The 16,835-nt window shown below is 37.2% G+C and overlaps 1 long non-coding RNA gene across 1 annotated transcript in view; it reads left to right on the forward strand.

Annotated features, from left to right (window-relative positions):
• Positions 1 to 13,148, forward strand: part of LOC103100470 (uncharacterized) — a 53,695-nt gene extending 40,547 nt beyond the window's left edge. The window contains exon 5 of the long non-coding RNA XR_008915543.1: positions 10,430 to 13,148. This is a non-coding gene — a long non-coding RNA (uncharacterized LOC103100470). The remainder of the gene's footprint in view (positions 1 to 10,429) is intronic.
• The last annotated feature ends 3,687 nt before the right edge of the window (positions 13,149 to 16,835 follow it).

The following is a 16,835-nucleotide window of genomic DNA, read 5'->3' on the forward strand; positions in this document are numbered from 1 at the left end:
AGTTCCCGTGTTTGTCTCAGGAGGTAGATTCCTAGGTATTTTATTTTATCTAAGGTGATTTTGAATGGGATTTCTCTTTCTAGTTTTTGCTGCTGAGCTGTGTTGGAGATATATAGAAATGCTGATGACTTATGTGGGTTTATTTTGTATCCTGCAACTTTGCTAAAGTTGTTGATTATTTCAGTTAGCTTTTTGGTTGAATCTCTAGGATTCTTTAAGTAGACCATCATGTCTTCTGCAAAGAGTGATAACTTGGTCTCCTCCTTGCCTATTTTGATGCCTTCAATTTCTTTTTCTTCTCTAATTGCTACTGCTAGTGTTTCTAGTACAATGTCAAATAGTAGAGGTGATAATGGGCATCCTTGTTTCACTCCAGATCTTATTGGGAATGCATCTAGTTTATCCCCATTGCAGATGATATTAGCTGATGGTTTTAGATATATAGTGTTTATTATTTTTAGGAACAACCCTTCTATTCCTATGCTTTCTAGTGTTTTTAATAGGAATGAGTGTTGTATTTTATCAAAGGCTTTTTCTGCGTCTATTGAGATAATCATGTGATTCTTGTTGGTTTGCTTGTTGATGTGGTCAATTATGTGGATGGTTTTCCTAATATTGAACCAGCCCTGCATCCCTGGTATAAACCCTACTTGATCATGGTGGATGACCCTTCTGATCACTTGCTGGAGTCTTTTTGCTAGTATCCTATTTAAGATTTTTGCATCTATATTCATTAGGGAGATTGGTCTATAGTTTTCCTTCTCTGTTTTTGACCTGCCTGGTTTTGGAATCAGTACTATGTTTGTGTCATAAAAGGAGTTTGGTAGAACTCCCTCTTTGCTTATTATGTCAAATACTTTGTATAGTATTGGGATTAACTGTTCTCTGAATATTTGATAGAATTCACTGATGAATCCATCGGGCCCTGGGGATTGTTTCTTAGGAAGTTCATTGATGGCCTGTTGGATTTCATTTTCTGATATGGGATTATTTAAGAATTCTATTTCTTCTTCTGTTAGTCTAGGCAGTTTGTATTTTTGTATATATTCATCGATATCACCTAAATTGGTGTATTTATTGCCATATAATTGGGCAAAGTGATTTTTAATGATTGTCTTAATTTCCTCTTCATTGGAGGTGATGTCCCCCTTTTTGTCTTTGATGCTGTTAATTTGCTTTTCTTCTTTCCTTTTTTTAATTAGATTGACCAGTACATTGTCTATTTTGTTTGTTTTTTTCAAAGTACCAGCTTCTTGTCTTATTTATTAAATCAATAGTTCTATCACTTTCGATTTTATTAATTTCTCCCTTAATTTTTAGGATTTCTAGTTTGGCTTTCTGCTGGGGGTTTTTAATTTGATCACTTTCGAGTTTTTTTATTTGCATTTCCAATTGATTGATCTCTGCTCTCCCTAGTTTGTTAATATATGCACTCAGGGATAGGAAGTTACCTCTGATTACCGCTTTGGCTGCATCCCAAAAGGTTTGAAAGGATGTCTCGCCATTGTCATTTTCCTCGGTGAAATTATTAATTGTTTCTATGATTTCTTCTCTAACTAAAAGATTTTGGAGTATCATATTGTTTAATTTCCAATTAGTTTTTGATTTGGTTTTCCATGTACCATTACTGATCATTATTTTTATTGCCTTGTGATCTGAAAAGGCTGCATTTATTATTTCTGCTTTTCTGCATTTGTGTGCCATGTTTCTGTGACCTAATGTATGGTCAATCTTTGTGAATGTGCCATGTGGTGCTGAGAAGAAGGTATATTCCTTTTTATCCCTATTTATTTTTCTCCATATGTCTATTAATTCTAATTTTTCTAAGATTTCATTCACTTCTTTTACCTCTTTCTTATTTATTTTTTGATTTGATTTATCTAAATTTGATAATGGTTGGTTTAAGTCTCCCACTAATATGGTTTTACTGTCTATTTCTTCCTTCAATTCTCCTAGTTTCTCCATTAGAAATTTGGGTGCTGTATTATTTGGTGCATACATGTTGATTAGTGATATTTCCTCATTATCTAAAGTCCCTTTTAACAAAATATAATTACCTTCCCTATCCCTTTTGATCAGGTCTATTTTTGCTTTGGCTTTATCAGATATCATGATTGCCACTCCTGCCTTCTTTCTGTCAGTTGAGGCCCAGAAGGTCTTACTCCATCCTTTAATTCTGACCTTCTGGGTGTCTACCCGCCTCATGTGTGTTTCTTGAAGACAACATATGGTAGGGTTTTGGATTCTAATCCATTCTGCTATTAGTCTATGTTTTATGGGTGAGTTCATCCCATTCACATTCAAAGTTATGACTGTCACTGGTGGACTCCCTGGCATTTTGATACCCTTCCCTAATTCTAACCTTTCTTCTTCAGCTCTACCTTTTAGTCCAGTGATTTACTTTAAATCAGTCCCCCTTGTCCCCTCTCTTGATATGTTTCCCTTTCTATTCCCTCCCTTTTTGTTCCCTCCCCCCTTCTTCCCTCCCTTTTTTGTGTTCGCTCCCCCCTCCCCCCCCTTGGTTTTCCCTTCTCCCTTCCCTTGTTGGGTAAGATAGAATTCAAGATCCCAATGGATCTGGATGTTTTTCCCTCTCAGAGTTGATTTCCCTGAGAGTAAGGTTTAAGTAAAAACTCTCTTCCTCTCCTGCTTATAGGAGTTTTCTTCCCCTCCCCTTCCCATGTGAATCTTTGTGTGAGAATGATTATATTTGGTCTTTCTTTTCCCCCTATTTACACATTACCTTTTCCCCACCTGTTAGTATACATAGATTGATATAAATGTAGTCCTTATAGAAGAGAGTTTGAGTAAAAGAAGAGGATAACATTTTTCTCCTTTTCCCTTTCCTTCATATTTACCTTTTCAGGTATTCCATGCTCTTTGATTTTTGATATCGAACTTTCCACAGAGCTCTGGTCTTTTCATTGCAAAAAGTTGGAAATCTTCTATTTTGTTCAATGCCCATACTTTCCCTTGGAAGTATATAGTCAGTTTTTCTGGATAGCTGATTCTTGGTTGAAGACCCAGCTCTCTTGCCTTTCTGAAAATCATGTTCCATGCCTTACGATCATTCAGAGTGGAACTTGCAAGGTCTTGTGTGACCCTGATTGGCATTCTTTTATATCTAAATTGTCTTTTTCTGGCTTCTTGTAGGATTTTTTCTTTTGTTTGAAAGCTTTGGAATTTGGCAATTACATTCCTGGGAGTTGTCTTTTGGGGATTTAGTGTAGAGGGTGTTCTGTGAGCTCTGTCAGTGGCTGTATTGCTCCCTTGTTCTAGAATCTCTGGGCAATTTTCTTTGATTATATCTTGTATTATGATGTTGAGTTTGCTGTTTATTTCTGGCTTTTCTGGAAGTCCAATTATTCTTAAATTATCTCTTTTTCCTCAATTTTCCAAGTCTGTCACCTTGTCAGTGAGATATTTTATGTTCTCTTCTTATTTCTTGATCTTTTGGCTTTGCTTTATTGATTCTTGCTCTTTTACCTGCTCGTTGTCTTCCAGTTGCCTAATTTTCCTTTTCAGTTTGGCCAAACTGGTTTTGTAGATGTGTGAATTTCTTTTGCATTACTTCCCACTTTTCCTCCCAGAAGGCTTCCATCTTTTTGATCCTTTCCGATTCAAATTCTTCATGGGTTTGTGGAGAATTTCCATTTCCTTTGGAAGGTTTCAGAGCATTTGCTTGTGTTTCCTCTTCTATCTCCTCTGTATTTTATATTTTTGCTCCATAAAATGTGTCCAAAGTCGCCCCTTCTTCTTGTTTTTCTTGGAATTTTGGGGCTTTTGTGCTTCTGTGGAGTTTGCCATCTCTATCTGAGTGGGGAGGACTAGCTTTTCTTATCTCTGTCTGGTGTTCAGTGGTTTTAGCCCTAGGCAGATTGTCCATTCTATGCAGTTGTTCTGTCTTCTCAGGGAAGCCAGGAATTTTTGGTGTTTCCCTGTTACTTCCCTCCTCAGTTCCCTCCTGATGCTTCTCTGTTGCCTTACTTCCATGCTCTGAGCCTGGCTCGGCCCTTTCCTTGGGGTGTTTGTTTCTGTGCCTTAGCTGGCCAGGAGAGCCAGCACTCTGAGGGAGGAGGGGCTGCGGATTCCCAGAGCTCCAAGGGCTCCTGATAAGATTAACTTTCTCTGGGTTGAACTGAGTATGCTTTGAGGCAGGGACCTTGAGACTCAGATGGAAGGATTCAGCCAGGGGGCTGCAGGCTCCCTCCATCTCTTTCTGTTTCCCTGCTGTCTGGGTGCCCCCGCGACTTGGTCAGGTTGTTTTTAGGATGTGGCCTTCAGAATAGCTGGCTCCTGAGGCCCTTTTGCCAGCCCTGAGGGTTACTGTTGTTTCAAAGGACCCTTCTCTCTGAGGGGGGAGGGGCCATAGCTTCCTGGAGCTCTGAGGGCTGGTGATAGGATTAACCTCAGACTGAGTATGCCCTGAGGCAGGGACCTTGAGACTCAGATGGAAGGATCTGGTCACGGGGTTACAGGCTCCCCCGTCTCTCTCTGTTTCCCTGCTGTCTGGGTGCCCCCTCGACTGGGTCAGGTTATTTTCAGGAAGAGGCCTTCAGGCTAGCCGGCCCTGAGGCTCTGAGGTTCCCTCTCATGCCTCGGACTCAGAGCTGTGGGTTGGGGGGATGGGTCTTGGGACCTTCCTTCTGCCTACCCCTTAGGTCTGAGTGATCTCATGTTCTGGCTTTTGGGGGGGCCATACCTTTTGATCCAGGTCCAGGTCCAGGAGGAGGATTCCCTGGGTCTATGCTGTTGTTTGTTTTGAATTTCGGTGCCTTAGGAGCATATAGTTTGAGTTCGGTAGGAAAGGGTTTCCGGAGATCTGAACTGTAGCTTTCTCTAAGCCGCCATCTTGACCGGAAGTCCAGTTCTGCAATTTCAATCAAAGCAGATGCTGTCCACCACTGTTAAGTAGACAGGAACCAGTTGGCACAATCTTGCCAGAAGAGATGTTACAAAAATACTTTAAAAATGTTTCCCAGCTTAAAACACTGATATAATAGGTAGTACATTGAATTTTGGAGTTGTAGAACAGGGACTAAAATTCCAAATATATTACTTGGTAATTGTGTGACCTTGGGCAAATCACTCTCTCTCTCTCTCTCTCTCTCTCTCTCTCTCTCTCTCTCTCTCTCTCTCTCTCTCTTTCAATTTTTGTTTTTTCCAGATAAAGGTAGATGTAGTTTTAATAATAATTTTCTGACATTTTGTGATCCACATTCTCTCCCTCCCTCTCATTCCTCTTTTCTCCCTAAGATGGCAGGTAATATGATATATATTAGAGAACAATTTATGGAGGAAATACAGTGAAGAATGGTATGCTTCAATACACATTCAGACTCCATCAGTTCCTTCTATGGCAGTGGATAGGCTTTTCCATCATGAGTCTCTTGGAGGTGTCCTATATCCTTATATAGCTGATAATAGTTAAACCATTCAAAGTTGATCATTATGCATTATTACTGTTATTGTGTATAAAATCACTTTTCTCTAGTTGTTTGATTGGAGTATATTTTCCTCATTTGTAAAATGAGAGATATAAAACTAGGTTATCTCTGTAAGGTCCTTTTTAGATCTAATCTTACAAGACTACTTTTATCTGTAACTCAGTCTCCCCCTCTTTCCTTCTCTGTCTCTTAGGAATTCCAGGCTTACAAAGCTTCAGACCCTAGGTTAAAGGCTTGACCCATAAAACAGTCAATGTTTCCTTGTGACTCTTTCTCTCATCTTGATGTTTTACTTCAGGAAAAGTCTCTTTAAAAAATGTAGGTTTAGCCCAAGGTGACCTAAAAGGTTCCTAACTCCTCCAATCCAGGTACAAGGCAGGGCATAGATTTAATTTCAATTCCTTTGGAAAATGAATAAGGTTTGAAGGCTGTACAGGAACCCATAAATAAATACAGAAATATAGAGTATTCACATATTCAGTATTCAATCTGATCGATTTACCAGATACCCTATGGAACTTGAATACACTTTGGAGGACTGCTGAATAATACCCTATTTACTTTGAACCTTCACCTTAAAACAACTCAGGGTAACAGCAAGATTGGCAAAGTCTAGATCTCTTCCTCTCTTTTCCAATGGCTTTACTACATCAACAAAACCTGGAACTTTGTTGAGGATTGTCTCACTTCTCTAAGAAGGCTGTTAAGGACTCTTTTCACACTGAGAGGGAAGTGCTGCTTTTTGGATACAGTAACTCTTGATTTCTGGAAAACTAATCATGAACTTGCCTGGAAAGGCCATTCCCAGGGACTCTAGTCTCTGATCTATGCTCATAAAAGAAAATGGACAAATGGAAGGCTTTCAGGAACTCCAGATCCAAAAACTCCCCTCTCAGGCCACTTATGAAAGCATAGGCAACTTTGATTGATTCTTTTGTTAGTATTCATTACTTACTCTTGGGCAGTGGTGTCAGGGTAAGAAGTCATTCCCTTTCTGATGCATTTAGTTTAGATGTCCAAGGCTGAGATAGTCATAAAGAGGTGGAGCTGGCCTTTTAGTTCACTTATGTATTATATGGGTGTAGTGGGGAAGGCAACCATGCTTCAACTTCACTATTTCTTCAATGAATTGTTTCTTCTGTGTGTCATTCCTATTATTGCAATGGAAGCTTTCAAAGCTCATTAGTGAAAATATAATTAATAGCAAGCTGAATCTGTGCTAAAATCACTATTATATTACTCCATTATATGGTTACATATATGACAAAATGAGGAGTATGTTGGACCTGGAGTCAAGAAGATCTAGGTTTGAATCTCACTTCTGTTACTTACTAATTATAAAATCATGGGCAAATAACTTAGCCACTCTATCACTTTCCTAATCTGTAAAATGGGGAGAGTAATACTTGTATTCTTTACTTCATAGAATTGTGAGCTCCAGATTAGGAATATATATATATATATATATATATATATATATATATATATAAAGTGCTTTGAAAATTTGAAGTCTCCATATATATAAAGATCATTTATTATTGTTAATAAGTTCTATTTTCAGACTTAATGTAGCAGGTGTGTAGTTACAATCCCCAGCTGGAGTGAGATGTAGAGGGTAAATATGAACATATATCTATATATCTCACCAATTGCTTTGCCCTTTAGCATTTCACTCCACTAGACAAGTATAAGCTCCCTTCTTCTATATTAATAATGCAGCACTTATGTACCATGGGATTATAGTATTGTAGAAAGAGAATTGCCTCTTAGTTCTGGCTTCTTTCAAGACTCAGCTCAAATATGGTATTTGGTAGAAGATTTTTTCTAGTTTCCTCTAATACTAGTGCTTTTTCTTTTAGGATTACTTTCCATCGACTCTTTTTTTTTTAACTCATATTCTGTCTTAGTAACAACTCTAAGTCAGAAGGGCAAGGGCTAGGCAAATGGGGTTAATTGACTTGCACAGGGTCACATAGCGAGGAAGTGTCTAAGGGCAGATTTGAACCCAGGTTTCTCCTAATTCCAGACCTGGCACTCTATCCACTTTGCCACTTAGTTGCCCCTTTCTATTTCTTCTTTATAAATATCGCATATATTTAATTATATATGTGCTATCTCTCACATTAGAATGTGAGCTCCTTGAGGGCAAGGACTTGATTTTCTTTTTATCCTCAGTAATTAGCACAGTCCCTGGCATACAATAAGCACTTAATACATACTTTTCTGGCCTCACATCTTGGTTTTGCCACTTACTTTCTGTGTAACTTTGAGCAAATCATTTAAGTCTCTTGGGTTTTAGTTTCCTCATCTGGAAGTTATTACAACCAGGTGGCTCAGTGGATAGAATACCAGACTTTATATTACTATCATTGTTCTTGGTACATTTATAACTCCCAGTTTTCAGAGAATAAGGATGTGTTTACTCAATAAACACTTATTGAATGCGTACTATATGTAAGACACTGTGCTAAGCATGTAGAAAGATAAAAATAAAACTAACTCCAGAGCTCAAATAGAAGCTATAAGGTCTGTGGGAGTATACAGGTTTCCTTTCTGAACAAGAGAATATATTGAGAAAAGAACTAAAAACTGAGTTTTAGAAAATGCCTGCATAAAATGAAGCAAGAAAGGAAACAAAGAAGCAACAACTAGAGAAATAGAAGAAAAATGTGGAGAATGTAGTATCTTAGAAGCCAAGACGGGGAAAGTTTCAAAATGGAGGGTTTAAAACTGGCAAATGCTATATAGTATCTCAGGTGAGAACTATGAAGTTTGGGTTGGGCAGTAATAAGGGGAATAGAGGTAGTTTAGAGACAGTTGGGAAATCTGTGATTCAGAGTTTGAAATCTGGTACTAGTAAGCCCCTATTAATCTAACCATTTTCATGATTTCCCTTCAGATTCTTGACCTTTTGTTCTTTTTTTTAAAACTCTTACCTTCTGTCTTTACCGTGTATTGGCTCCAAGGCAGAAGAGTGGTAAAGGCTAGGCAATGGGGGTTAAGTGACTTGCCCAGGGTCACACAGCTAGGAAGAATATGAGGCCAGAGTTGAACCTCGGACCTCCCATCTTTAGGTCTGACTCTCAATTCACTGAGCCACCCAGTTGCTCTCCTTTTGTTCTTTTGATAAAATTTTGTTACTCTTTTATTTAGATCTATAAAATAGCTCCTTTATTAGTTAGATTGAAATATCACTAAATCTGTAAATTAATTTTGGAAATATTGTCATTTTTATTATATTGGTATGATTCAGCCACAAAGAATTAAGCTCTTATGTTATCTTCCTTTTATTTTCAGAAAAATGGCTATATTTGAATAATGCTGGGTATATAATGGTAGAAATCTCAAATATTTTACATCCCATAATTACTTCAGGATTTTCTTTTCTATCTTTTCCTGCTAGCTTTTATTGGTAGCATAGAGAAAGGATAATAATCTTTTCAAAATGAACTCTTTGTGGGTTTATTTCCTATCTTATGCTAATGAATTTATGAATTGCTTTATTTTTAGTCTCATATTTAGAATTATGTATGTAAACTGTCATGTCACTTTCAAAATATGTGAAATTGGTTATTGATTACTGATTAATTGTTAAAACCTTTTAGTTAATCACTCAAACTAATCTCTATGGATTGCATTTGAATGGAATAGGATAGGCCTTAAAAGTACAGTTTGGAACAGTTTGTGCATCCAGATCTTTAGACTGCAATCTGATTCTGCCTCTTGTGGGAGATGAGGAAGATGCGTGGTAAATGAGTCAGCTTGGTTAGGAGATAGTTTGCCTAGGACAGGGTCTCTCTAGTATCGGTAAGATTCTGTGATAGAGCATTCCCTAGGGCATTACTCAATTCTGTATTTTCCATGTTGCTGTGGAATCTGATGATCCCTCTTGCTTGTTAAACATGATGAATTTTCCTTTTTAAAAGACCAATCACAATCTTAGTTTAGTTTGTGTCACTGGACCTAATGCAACCAATAAACTGTAAAAAAAGCTGTTCTGATTGTAAGGTGTGTCTCTGGTCACTGAGGAGTCATTGATCTCTTATTGGCAACTGCTATCCTTACTAATAAATAGACTATGCTAGGACCTTTATGCCCTAGTTTCTCTTCATTGCATATTTTTGTCATGAAAATTGCTTTTCCTTTTTGCTTATGTATATTTCCTACATTAATTTTTCTTGCCATTGTTATAGTTAGTATTTTAGAACTCTATCAAATAATAATGGCGACAATGACATCTTTGCCCTGGTTGGTGGGAGTTAGGCTAGCATGGTATAGGAACAGAAAAGGCAGAGATGATCTGAAGCTCTGTTTATGAAGAGCACAACACTTACTAGCCTAGGCAGAGACTGAGAGAGCAATGACTAAATCGAGATTATTTGAGTATGTAACTCTCTAATGTCAGCTTTTTGAAACTGAAAAGACTTCTGCTGTTTAGGGGATATAGATAAATTCAATGGAGATTTGACTTATAGTCTCTGTAGGAAATAGAGAGAGCTGGCAGTATTTGGGTATTGGTGCCAAGAAGTTTGGATACATAAATCAATTCCTTGTTATCTTTTGTGTTCTCAATTAAAAAAATTATCCCTTTCTCTGATTTCATATATTATTTGGCTATTTCCAGAGAAGATTAATTTGAATAGAGTAGAGAACTAAACAGGTACCAGATACCTGTTTGACACTGAAAGAGAGATTCATGAAGCTGATGAAGCAATTTCGGGGAGGGGAAAAATGAGTACATTATGAGGTGGTTTTGCTTATAATCTGGTCCTCTAGCATAAACACACTAGTGAGATTTTAGTGGACAGAGAGAAAGTACTGTGGTGAAGTATCCATACAAATGAAACATTTGATTAAACTGGTTCAACTCAGGTGGAATAATGCCAGCTGATAAAACTAATATTTCTAAATTAGTTCTAGTATGTAAATGAACTTTTGTGAAAAAGGCAGATGAGTAACTTTGAACTCACTTTGCTTTTCAGTTGAAGCAGAGACATCTTCCTAGAATGTGGTAAGTCAGTCCTCTGTGCCTTTAAGGTCAGGCTTCAGGAACTTAATTAATAGTGAGTGAGGTTTGTTTACTGGATTAAATTGTCCAGTTCATTGAAATAGCTTTCACTTCCAAACTCCTGGCTCTAGAAGCTCACATTTAAGCTTTGTAGTCTGGCAGGAAGGAAGTGTTTGGCACCTGTGGGCAGGTTCCAAGAATCAACTTTCATCTGGGACACATGGCACATGGCAGTTCCTCTTGGTTTGGCTGCAGAGCCCTTCCCTTGTGCCATGCCTTTAGAGCAAAAAGGGGACTAGTTTTGTGCACCAGCTGTGATGAGATTTGGGATGGGCTTACTTTGAAGTTTGGGCAGGGGAATTGAGTAATTAGCTCTGTAATTCTTGTGCTGGGGTCCCCCCTGGTACAAAGAGCTTGGAACTCATATTGGGGATTTTTTCTGCTTATTGGCTTGGAACCTCCACCCAGAATTTTGCAAAAGTCTCTGTTCTCAACAATCCAACTTTTCCCTTACAATTACACTGGGAACAATGTGTTAGAAGTGTCATATACTGTTCCCTATTGACACCTTTCTCATGGTGTCAGATGGCATTGATCAGATTTGCAGTTTTCTGTTGAATATGACAAATCATATCTGGCCTAAAGACAAGTTAACAACATAGTCTCAGTAGGAGGTGAATAAAACCAGTAAGCACCCTTATGGAAAACTTCAGTGCATGAGTGGGGTATTATCCCCAGTTTAATGAACTGTTTATGTGGACTGCAACCTCAATATATACCAAACACTTGACATGATCTAAAAAAACACCAGTGCTAGATGAAAACAAAACATCTTATTTTCATAAAATGCTGTTTTGTCAATTCTTTTGATCGATTCAATTGTAAACTGTGCTTATTATTTTTCAAGGGTCTTACAGATATCATTTGGAAGATTCTGTAATGTTCTGAAGCTTGATGCAATCTACACAATGTAGTCCACAAACAGAGCCACCTGGAAAGCTTTCAAATCCATAAAGAGTCACTCTTCCATTGGACTCTGTGCTAGACATCTTGCCTGATGGAACTAAACTCCTTTGGTGAACATATGTCTCCCTCTTTTATGCCTCCGTTGGTATTAATAATCAGAGGGTTGTCAAATAAAGTGACCTTTATTGTCATATCTTTCAAATGTTCTTATATAACTTGTGACAGATGCATGGGAGTTACCTTGTCAGAAGAAAGTCTTTGAGGTAGCATTTTGTTCTACCAAATCAAATAAAATCAAATGCTTATTTTTATAATCATCACAAAATAAGCACAGCTAGATCTTGCATTCTCTGCACTTTCAGTCAGTAGCGTAACTGTAAACATTTGGCCTGCAGTAGAAAATTATTTGTGAAAGCCTATCTGTTCTCTTTTCTTGCCTTCATTAAAATATGAGATACATTTGTAGATTCTCATAATGCTTCTTAGAGATGGGAAAATAGGCATATGGGCTAGTTGTTTTTGCTATTTTCTTAGTCACTTTTTTGTGGCAATAACAAAACCCATGATTTCCCCTAAGAATTTGATATCCTTTTATCTTTCAGCTATCAAAAGAAAAATCCACACAGGAGAAGAAGAAATGGAAGAGGAGTTTCCATTTTACAGACTATCATATATAGTTGAATGGAGAACCCATAGTGTTGGTTCATCAGTACATGTATTTTAGACAGACACTGTGACAATGAATTGGGTCCAAGATTGAATGGGAGGAGCAGAACAATCTTTGGGATAGTTGAGGGCTTTTAATGAACCTAGGCCTCTCCTTGAAACAAAGATGCATCTTATTTTTATATCAATATTCTTTTAAAAAATTTCTTTTATTAAACTATGAACCTGATAAGCATTAACAGACATGGACATTTCCAAATTCAAAGAACAGAAAAAGGACTATATAAGAAGTTGTGAATCTCCATTACATACAGCTTTTAAAATATATGTATTTCAAATTTAACATGGTAGTTCCAACACTTTTTGATTTCCTAAGTCTCATTCTACATTTTCTTTTGCTCTCTTATTTGTATTTTTAAATGCTTCATTAATGTTCTTTTCTAATGTGATTATCATTAACCCTTGTTTTCAAAACCCAACTATTCAACAAGAAAGTAATAAACTTTTTTTCATATTTTGATATTCTTTTGATAATACTGTATGGCTACAAGCCAAGGGGAAAGGGAGACAAACAGACAGACAGAGAAAGAGACAGAGAAATTGAGAGAAAGAGACATGGGGAGGGGGGGAGACAGAGACAGAAATGGAGACAGAGAGAGAGAGAGAAAGGGAAGGAGAGAGAGAGAGAGACAAAGAGAGAGGCAGAGAAGGAGAGAGACACACACACACACACACAGAGAAAGAGACAGACAGAGAGAGAAAGGGAGAAAGAGAGAGACAGAAAGACAGACAGACAGAGAGAAAGAGACAGGGAAGATAATTGCTATGTTCAAGAAATTTACCTTTTAATGATTGGGGTGTGGGGTGGAGAGAACAATACATATAAGGCATCTGGAAAAGGGGTTGGGAAAGACCCCAGCATGGGTGGCAAGGCAGCAGGTGAGAAGAGGTCCAGAATGTGAATATTGGCATTAGTAAGAAGAAGCAGCATGGCTGGGTAATTGCTCAAATGGTGGCCCTGGAGAAGGAATCACCAATCATTTTTGCCTTTGTATCTCAAGTGTCTGATTCTATAATAAATGCATTTTGAATGATTAATTGATTAGAAGACATTTCTGTTCAAGTACATGTTCCAGTACATGATGTCAGATGACTTCTGAGTTTCCTTCCTACTTTGATATTCTGTGACTGTGAACTTAGTCAAGGAATACCTCCTTCCTGGCTCTGGCATTAAGAATTTTCTTTTAATGATCTTTATGCCACATTTAACAAGGAAGGTACATATTTTAATTCATGTGATTTCATTCCTTTAGATAATTCAAGTAATTTCTGAAACAAAGAAGTCTTGCCTGAACCATGGGAAGTAGCTGAGACAAGCAAAGAAGAACAAAGCAATTAGGTTTAGTAATTCTTCAACATCTATGCAGAGGCTCTATATGAAATCAGAACCATCCCCCACCATCCCCTCCAGGTTCCTTTGGGTTAGCTGACTCTCCAAGGATTTCACAGTTCCCTTCTCAAGATTCATTAACCTGCTTTCCCATGTCCTCAAGAGGGTCTCTTTCCCAATAACAAGTCACTTCATACTCGCCCCCAAGGACATGGATATGTAGGTAGGTGAGAAAAAAGACATACAAAGTCAAACCCGTTATAACCACAGGCAAAGTGGTTAATACTCAAACAAGGGAGAAGGGAAGGTACTTTGTACAATTAAAAATGTGATTTTATGAGGAAAAAATAATCCACTCTGAAGTGTCTTTTATTATCCCTTTCCTTTCTTCCTTCTTTCTTCCCCCTTTTTAAAAATTAATATTAGGAAGTATTTCTTTTATGTTAAATAGACTTTTGATTCTTGTGAAAATCCAACAACTACAAATAGTAACAAATGCTTTCTGAATTAAAAAACATAGAAATTCCTCTCTTAGCTTCAAAAATCCTTAAGGATGGAAATTAGAACAGTTTCTTTTTTTTTTTTTTGAAACTCCATTTTTAAGTATGGGGTTTCTTATAAATGGTGCCTAATAAATGTTTGGAAATTAAAAAAAAATAGGAGTATGTTAAACTTAATAATAATACCTAGTATAGTCATAGTCTTTTATGGTTTTCAGAGTGTTGTACATATTTTATCAATCTTCACAATAACTTTATGATGTAGGTGCTAACCTAATTCCCACTTTTACAAATGGGGAAAGGAGGCTGAGAAAGTTTGTGATTTGCTCTGGGTTACACAGCCAATGTTTAGGGTTGAATTCAACTTAAGTCCTTTTAATTCCAAATCCAGTACTCCATCTTCTGGGGGCCTCACATTAGCAACAAAGTCTTCAGGGTGGAGTACTTTCAGCATATACTGAATTATTAAAGGTTAGTCAGTCTGTTATCTACCATTTATTAAGTAGTTCACCAAAATCAGCCCTAATAATTAAAATCCAAGCAGTACTGGGTATGCAGGTTATATGGTTAATTTGAGAGTACATAAAAATATTATGCCAGACCCTGTGCTAAGTACCGAGAATACAAAGAAAGGACAAAGAACAGTCCTTGTGCTCAAGAAACTCACAGTCTAGAGGGAGTTTTAATAGGCAAACAACTTTGTACAAACCAACTATGGACAACAGAAATTGGAGATGATCTAAAATGTAGAATCAATATTTCTATTGAGTTCTAACCATGGAGGAGGAGTGAGAAGTCCCAGTATAGGATCACTGATTTTACAACCCAGCCCAATTCAGTCCAATCCATTTTAATCCAGAAGGCCTCCTATGTGTATAAAGCATTGTGTAAGGCCCTGGAGATAGGAAAGGTAAAAACAAGAACAATCCCTACTGTCAAGGAACATACATTTTACTCAGGATATAATAAGCATATTCATGTTAGCAAACATATATGTGATCATTTGAGGAGGAAGGAGGAAGCACCAACATCTAGGAGGACTGGGAACACATGAGTCCTATGCTGTGGTACATGGGCTAAGCCTTGAAGGATGTTGAGTATTCTAAGATGTAGAGGTGAGGAGAGAATGTGTTTCAGGCAGAGAGGAGACATGGAGGAAGGATATGGATGAATGAATTCAGAGAACATGGAATTGACCAATTTTTCCAGAAGAAAACTCAAAAGGTGACCCAGAGGCAGATTTGAAAGACTAGATACCAAGCTGAAAAGTTTGTATTTTATCATAAAGGTCAAGGTGTGGTACTCATCATCAGCTTGAAGCCTTTCAACTGAGGTGTTGTGGCCACTGTTTGATGCTTAGGTGGTTATTCTTAGTTCTGTGTTACATATTTCTCTGGACATATGTTTGGGGATATCTGTGTCAAATAGTAGACTGGAGACAACTGTTTTCATATAGCTTCACGGAGCTAAAAAATAATGAGACATAGTTCTGTAAGTGATTTACCAAAATCAGCCCTATTACTTCATAGTCATGTAGACCTGGGCATGCATGCTATACAGATAAATTGAGGGCATCAGTAGGTGGGAAATGCATGGAAGAGATCATGAAGATGAGAAAATGAGAAAGATAAACCGAGGGCAGAGATACATAGAGAAGAAAATAAAAACTTTTATTTCCATAGTACTTTAAAGGTGACCAAACACTTTTCTCACAACACTATTAAATATACAGGGTAAATGATATTCTCCCTAAATTATGGACAAGGAAACTCAATAAGAAGTGAAATGTCTAAAGTCACATAGCCAATAAGTTTTAGAGCTAGTATTTATTCTCAGGTCCCTTGACTCCAAATGGAGTGCTCTCCCTACTTAATGATACTGAATTTAGGTGATCAGAATAATCTAGTTTACTTCTATTCAAGAAACATTTAAAAATACCTGACAGTATTTTTAAAAAACCTTTACCTTCTGTCTTAGAATCAATACTGTGTATTAGTTCCAAGGCAGAAAAATGGTAAGGATTAGGCAAAGCGGGATAAGTGATCTGCCCAGGGTCACACAAATAGTATATGAGGTCAAATCTGAATCCAGGACCTCCTGCCTTTAGACCTGGCTTTAATCTACTAAGCCACCTAGTTGCCCTCAAAACATGTATAATATTGAAGTATCATGTTAGGTTCTGGGGATACAAATATAAAATTGTAAAAGTTCTCATCCTCAAGGAACTTATATTTTACTGGGAGGATACAGTGTATACAAAAGCAAGTAAATGCAAAGCTATAAAAATTATATAAAGCAACTACAAGAGGTATAATGATCAATTGTTTATTGTCATTGATATGTCCAATCCTTCCACCTCTCAGTATTTTTATTTATCAATATTCATTAGGGTTACCCTGACCACTTTCTTCTCCTTTTAATCTTAATCTTTTAGTTAATTTCAATTCTATGTTGTGTTCTGCTCTCGAGCCTCTTGTTGCTTTGGCCTATATCTGCTCATCTCTTACCAGACTTTATTTTAGGATAATTCTTGCCACCTGCCTTTTCTGCTCATGCTCACAGGCTGCTGAACAGAACTGGATGAAGTCACACAATCTTGATAATTAGATATATTATATTTTCATGTTGTCTAATTTCATTTGGGTCTTCACTGCAGTGAGGTATTCCTTTTATTCTTCCCTAATTGATTATTTTCCATTCCTATTTTCCATTCTCTACAGAAGTTATTCTAAACTTCTTCCCTTTTCAATTCTCCCATATTCTCTGTCTATCTGTCTCTCTGTTGGGTTCTCATCTCACCTACTTTATTGAGAAAATTGAGGCCATTTGATATGAGTTCTATCTTCTCCCATTCTCTT

The sequence above is a fragment of the Monodelphis domestica genome, chromosome 1, assembly GCF_027887165.1.
Source record: "Monodelphis domestica isolate mMonDom1 chromosome 1, mMonDom1.pri, whole genome shotgun sequence".
Taxonomy (NCBI): domain Eukaryota; kingdom Metazoa; phylum Chordata; class Mammalia; order Didelphimorphia; family Didelphidae; genus Monodelphis; species Monodelphis domestica.